We start from the raw sequence: 6395 nt of genomic DNA, 5'->3' as shown, positions 1-6395 counted from the left end.
TGCTTCCTGCTACAGGCTGCTTTGTGTCCCTCATACCCTTCAACCCCTGCCATTCATATGTTGAAGTTTTAACCTCCAGTATGCCAGAACATGGTTTTATTTGGAAACAGGGTTCTTGTGGATGCAATCAATTAAGGTACGGTCATATAGAGATAGGGTGGACCCATAACCCAGTATGTCTGGTTTCCTTTGTGTACATAGATGCGCATATGGAGGGAATGCCATGAGAACATGAAGACATCATCTATAAGCCATCTACAAGCCAAGGAGGCAGGCCTGGAACAGATCCTGCCCTCATAGTCCTCAGAGGGAACCAACTCTGTCAACATCTTTATTTTAGACTTCTAGCCTCCAAAACTGTCAAACAATAGATTTGCATTGGTTAGCCTACCCAGTTTGTGGTACTTTGTTATGACACCCTTAAAAAACTAATATACTTTCTCTAGCGCAGTAGTCTTTATAATTTTGGAGGTTACGTATCCTTTTGAAAATATTTAAAAAGAAAAAAAAACCATAGAGGCTCTTATGAGAAAAATCTCATGCCCATAATTTATGTACAATTTCAGTTGGTTCACAGTCGTTCTGAAGTTCACCTGTAGACCCCATCCCACCCCAGACCAGGCTGAGAAACTTTGTCCTAAAGTAAATACAACGTCACCCATCCACTTTATTAGGTAATGCCACCTGAATACATGGTCCTGAATGGAACATTTCCCATTAAAAGAACCATGCTTTATTGTGTGACAACATACTACAGTAAAAGTAATGGAAGAAATTATGGCTGTAAGGAGCTTGACTCATGGAGCTATGACTCACGTTACAGTACTCAAATGCCTTAGAAATACTGTGGACCCTTCCACAGCCTCCTGTGAAAACATACAGCTACCTTTCCTTGTGTCTTTCTCTTTTTTTACTTTTTTAATTAAAAAATCTTTCTAATTGCTAGGTGTAATTTTCAGGGCCAAGACTAGAAATAGGTAGGGCTAATGTGTTACCATTTTGGCATGCTCTGTGGAAAGACATTGAACTCAAAATGACTACAGCTGTTCTTTCATATCAGCAGGGAATTTGTTCAGGACCCTTGTGGATACCAAAATCTGCAGATGCTCAAGTCCCTTACAAAAAATGGCATGGCATTTTCATACAACTTGTGCAATTCTCCTGTGTAATTTTAATCATCTCTATACTACTGATGATACTTAATAGTAATGTAAATGCTATGTAAATAACTTTATACTGTATTTTAAAGTTTGTTATTTTTTATTGTTGTATTGTTATTTTTTATTTTAAGAAATATTTTCTGCCTGTGGTTGGTTGAATCCATGGATATAGGACCCATGGATACAGAGGGCTGACCGTACTTCTATTTCTGTTTACAACTAGAAATATAATTGGGGGAGGATATGGGTAAAAGTGGCAGCAGGGAGACTGAGGAAGGAGTTCCTGAGAGGACAGAAGGGCTCTCGTAGAGAAAATGGAGGAAAGTCAACACTCACTTTGCTTCTTTCCCACCTTGCTTAGCACTGAGAGTGTTTGTACATATCCCGAGTCTCCCGTAGTGTATTCTGTATGTACTAGCTTGAAAAGCATTACGAAGAGAATGATAAGAACACCAGACTACATCTGGTGTTCTTTTTTCTACATCTTTTTTCTTTCAGTGTTCATAGCCGTGTCATGCTGTCAAGAGTTAGTTTTCTCCTTCGGCTCAAATAAGCCATCACTCTGTTACTGTGGTTGAAACTCTGGAACACAGTCCGACTCCTGTTGTCATTTTCCAGCCCCAGGTAACACCTGCCCACGCCATGCTGGGCTTCACGTTATTTTTGAAGAATGCTTTCCACCTGTGTTAATACGATTTTCTCTGTCATTCACTTTGAGAAAGAGATACACTGTCTTGATACTGCCAATGCCACTCAAATATTGAGGCAGAAGAGTGACTCTATATTGTTCAGCTGTCATTATTATCATCAAACAAACATCCAATACAGTCTAGAAGATAATCTTGCCTACAAGCTGAATGAGATTTCAGAAAGCCCAGTTGCTTCTGACATTTGCTGCCACAGGATAGAGGGATCATTCTTTAGGATCTTTCATCTCTTGTGGGTCTTTCCTCATACTAGCCTCTTGGTCTGGATGCTCAGTTATTTGTACCAATCAAAATTCTGCTCACTTTTTACAACTTAATACACATGCTACCTTTAAAAAGCCCTTCTGGATCTCTCAGCTGAATGTAATTTCTACATTTTATAATTTGTCTTAAGTCATAGGCATTATACTCATAGTCCATTTATTTATGTCCACCCAATAGATTGTCAGGCTCTGAAGACAACACCTGGCCTTGCCCAGGACTGCACGTACGGTGCTCACAGTAGGTGCACTGGCTTCTTTTAAATAAAGGCTTTTAGTGTCTGGATATTTGGTTTTCTTAGATTAATCAGAATTTGGGTTGGCTTTTGAATTTGAGGTGGAAAGTAGTTTGGTAGATGCAAAATTGAAGACTGCAGGCAAAGGAACATCATAGGAGAAGCCAGTCAGTATAATTTACTGAGATCTTATAATATGCAGCGAAAATGTAATAGTTGGTTAAAAGATAGGAATATAGAGAATGATGGAAGTTTAGACGGAATCTCAGGGAACATACAGAATATGTTAAAGATTGCAAAATATTTAGATTTATATAGTAATTTTCTTTCAAGAAATTTAAGGGAATTATGGCAATATAGACTCAGGTTAAACTATTGCTTACATATTTTATATCATCAGGGATGACATAATGCCTGACATCAAGTAAGAATCCAATTAATATCTGTGAGATAAATTTTTGAACCTGCATATTTTGGGGAAAAAAAGTTTTGTTAGAGAAGGTGACTATGGGTTGTAGAAGGATGGTAGAGAAAACCAAGACTGGTATCTGCATCAACATTTTAGCCTTCCTCAACTTAAGGAAGATATATTGGTGGAGGAAAGGCCAGAGTAAGAGCTGATCAGAGGAAAAATCTTCCCTGGTTAAAAGATGAGTATGATATTGGTTCAAATGCAAACTATTAGCATAGCTCTAATCAGTTCAACTATCAAGGCAGCAGATCCCCCCAACAGAAACTTGAGGTTTAGATCTGCTGTACCTCTGCAAGCTTTTTAAATGAATCTTAAATAGAGATAACTTTGCAAGACATGCCTCTCAGGCTGCCTTAAATCAAGACAACCACTCCTTACTTTTGGTCTATCATTCGAAAAAGAAACACTCTGAATATGCCATAGTGATTAACCCTAAAATAATACTGACAGTATTCTTTTCTGGCTGTAATGCTAAGAGGGCCCAACAGTGACTACATGAAGTGGTACAAAGGAAAACGAAATGAAAGTGAAAGCAGAGAAGACTAACAGCCCAGCTTGCAATCCTTCATTTAGTAAATACTTATCAAAAAACCTACTATGTGCCAGTAAATAGCCCTGTGGTGGGGAACACATTGGCATGTTTGGGAATAATAAGGACGATTTGGCTTAGATCAATGAGAGATGGGAGGAGCGGATGGTAGGAGGTAAGATCTGGAAGATGGCTAGGGTCAGACCAGGAGGCTGCAAGCAGTTTGACTTTAGTTTAAGAGTGATGTCTAGATCCTGGAAGGTTTTGAGTAGAGCAGTGGTATAATCTGATTTTGTTTTGAAAAGCTCTGGCTGCTCTGTAGAGAATGAGCCACAGGAGGGCAGGAATGGAAACAGGGACACTGGGGAGAAGACTATTGCACTCTTTGAGTAACATAACAGTTGATAATGGCTTACACAAGGCTTGTAGCAGTGGGGTGAGTGACTGGATTTTGGAAATGTTTGTACGTATAGATGGTAAGACTTGCTGATAGATTTGTTGTAGGGAGTGGGAAAGTTATTCAAGAATAACTTCTGGGTTTTTGGACTTTGCAACTAAATCAAATAGAGAAATTTGGAAGGGGCAGGCTCTGGAGGGAGTTGTTAAGATTGTGGCTTTGGGCAGATGCCTTGTAGACTCCCAATGGAGATGATCAATATGCTGTTTGATATATGAGCCTGGGGTGTCAGGGCTGGATACATACATTTGGTATTCACTGGCAAAAAGATGGTGTTTGCATGAGGAGATTGGATGAGAGTCATAAAGAATGTATTGATAGAAAAGGAAATGGAACCCTGGGCTGAGTCCTGGGGCACCACGGCATTTAGGACTAGAAAGAGGAAAAAGAGACAGCAGAGAAGACTGAGAATGAGAGGCTGGTTAAGAAGCAGAAAACTTGAGAGGATAGAGTGTTAAAATCATGTCAATGAGGCAGCGAGTGTGTCAAATGCTGCTAGCAAACCTGCTATCAACCAGTAAGATGAAGATTGAGAATTGATCACTGGGCTGAGCAAGACGGAGGCACTAATAAATTGAAGTGTGCTGAGTAGACAGTGGGAGGTGAGAAAGTTGAGATAACTCTTTCAACTAGTTTGAGCTATAAAAGAAAGCAAAGCAATGGGCAGTTGGTAAATACAGGGAAAATTCATCTGTTGCAACAGAAAGGAATGCAAAGTTTAAGAATACAGATGCCCCTAGAAGTCAAATTGATATTGAAAATATGAGACTGTTATCTTCAGATTGCAACAAAAAAAATGGAAAACGATTTTACTCTTTTCCAAAAGCATGTTTCACCATACTTGTTGCTTGATGGAAGGCCAAATTATGGATGAATGAAAACTACAATAGGACTTGTAAACTCTCACTTGGTGGAAATTTGCTTTCATGTTTTATGCTTACTTATAAGTTGTTTAAATCAGCAATTTTTGTCTGTAGAAACACTTTCTAGTCAATTCTGTACAGAAAAATAAACAACATAAGAACATTTAAAATGTTTTACATTGCTGTTTAGGCATCAACCTGAAACATAATTATACTTTGATTACTATCTCTTGTCTAGCAGGTCTGAGTATAAAAAATACAATAGTGGCAAATTCAGTCACAACAGGTGATTCTACAAATATTCTTATGTGCTGTTATGTAGCAGCATAAATAAACAAAACTCAGCCTGCTCTTCTCAGTCTCTTCAGATTGCAATATTCAGAATTTCAATGCTGTATTTGCCTCTACCTTGCTCAGTAACTGTGGAACAGCAAGTTAGCCATTCTATGGCCATTTAAATATGTAAAATTGTTGACAAAGGACGAGTATTTTAAGAGCTTGGAATCTTCTTAATAAAGCAGTTTTAATACTCATTTTTCTAATATTTTCTATTATAGTAAAATGTACATAAAATATAACATTTTAATCATTTTTTTCAGTGTACAGCCCAGGGATATTAAGTATGTGCATACTGTTGTGCAGCCATCACTGCCATTTGTATCTAGAACTCTTTTCATAAAAGTATGGAAAGCTTCATCAATTTGCATGTCATCTTTGTGCAGGAGCAGTGCTAATCTCTGCTTCATTCTAATTTTAGTATATGTGCTGCCAAAGCCAGTACTTTTAAATGCACATTTTAAAGAAAACATTTATTTACAGAGAAGGGAAAAGAAAGAAACTGTGACCTTGAAAGACAGTCATAATCTTTTGATTATTATTATCAAAATAACAGCTTAGATCAATTCCACAGAGCTCCATACCAGGATACTGGGGCATGGAGAGTGACTGTTATGTTCTTCCATGAAATGCCTTTTGATTCTACACTCAGAAGCAGAATATAGAGATGGATTGTCTGATCCAAAATGAATATTGCTATATTTTTCTAATTTTCTGGTTGAAGATGAAAAACTGAAAAATAATTCAAACTCAGATTAATTGAGTCTTTCTATATGCCAGACATTGTTCTAAATAATTTATACACATTGTTTGCCTTAATCCAACAAGAACACAATGAGATAATTTTCTTACTTTCATTTTAAAGATAATAAACCTTGGATTGAAACTGTATAATTGATTACTCAAGGCCACATAATCAGTAAAGGTAGGTGAAAGAAGTAGCCCTAGGTTGGCCTGACTCCACAGTCCTTGGTCTTAACCTCTGTGTTCTGTTGTGTTCTATTTCTCTCTTTTTTAAAAGATAGCAGGCCGTGCCTGCCCATATGTTTTAGATTTATGGCCTTAGTCTCCCCAAATTATTCTGTTTTTATTAATGTATTATTTTTTCTTTTGCAAACAAATATTTATATGGTAGACAATAATACTTACCTGATTATGGTTTGAACCTGTGTTCTCACAATTCTAAGTGTTTTCTCTGTTGATTTTAAAGCCACTTCATTGAGTTATGGTTGACATACAAAAAGCTGTAGTACCTATTGAATGTACACCAAGTTGATGAGTTTGAAGATAAGTATACACCCGTGAAAACAACACCACAATTTATGCCATTAACCTGTTCATCGCATCCAAGTTTCCTCCTGCCCTCTTATTTTTT

The 6395-nt window shown here is 37.5% G+C and overlaps 1 non-coding gene across 1 annotated transcript; it reads right to left on the bottom strand.

Annotated features, from left to right (window-relative positions):
- Nucleotides 1-5361: 5361 nt before the first annotated feature.
- LOC115935438 (U6 spliceosomal RNA) lies at nucleotides 5362-5465 on the bottom strand. Its single transcript, XR_004071071.1, has one exon. It is a non-coding gene; the product is annotated as a U6 spliceosomal RNA (small nuclear RNA).
- Nucleotides 5466-6395: the final 930 nt, after the last annotated feature.

Source organism: Gorilla gorilla, chromosome 6 (assembly GCF_029281585.2).
Source record: "Gorilla gorilla gorilla isolate KB3781 chromosome 6, NHGRI_mGorGor1-v2.1_pri, whole genome shotgun sequence".
Taxonomy (NCBI): Eukaryota; Metazoa; Chordata; class Mammalia; order Primates; family Hominidae; genus Gorilla; species Gorilla gorilla.
Note: the sequence above shows the minus strand (reverse complement) of the source record. Positions and strands in the feature narration are given on the sequence as shown.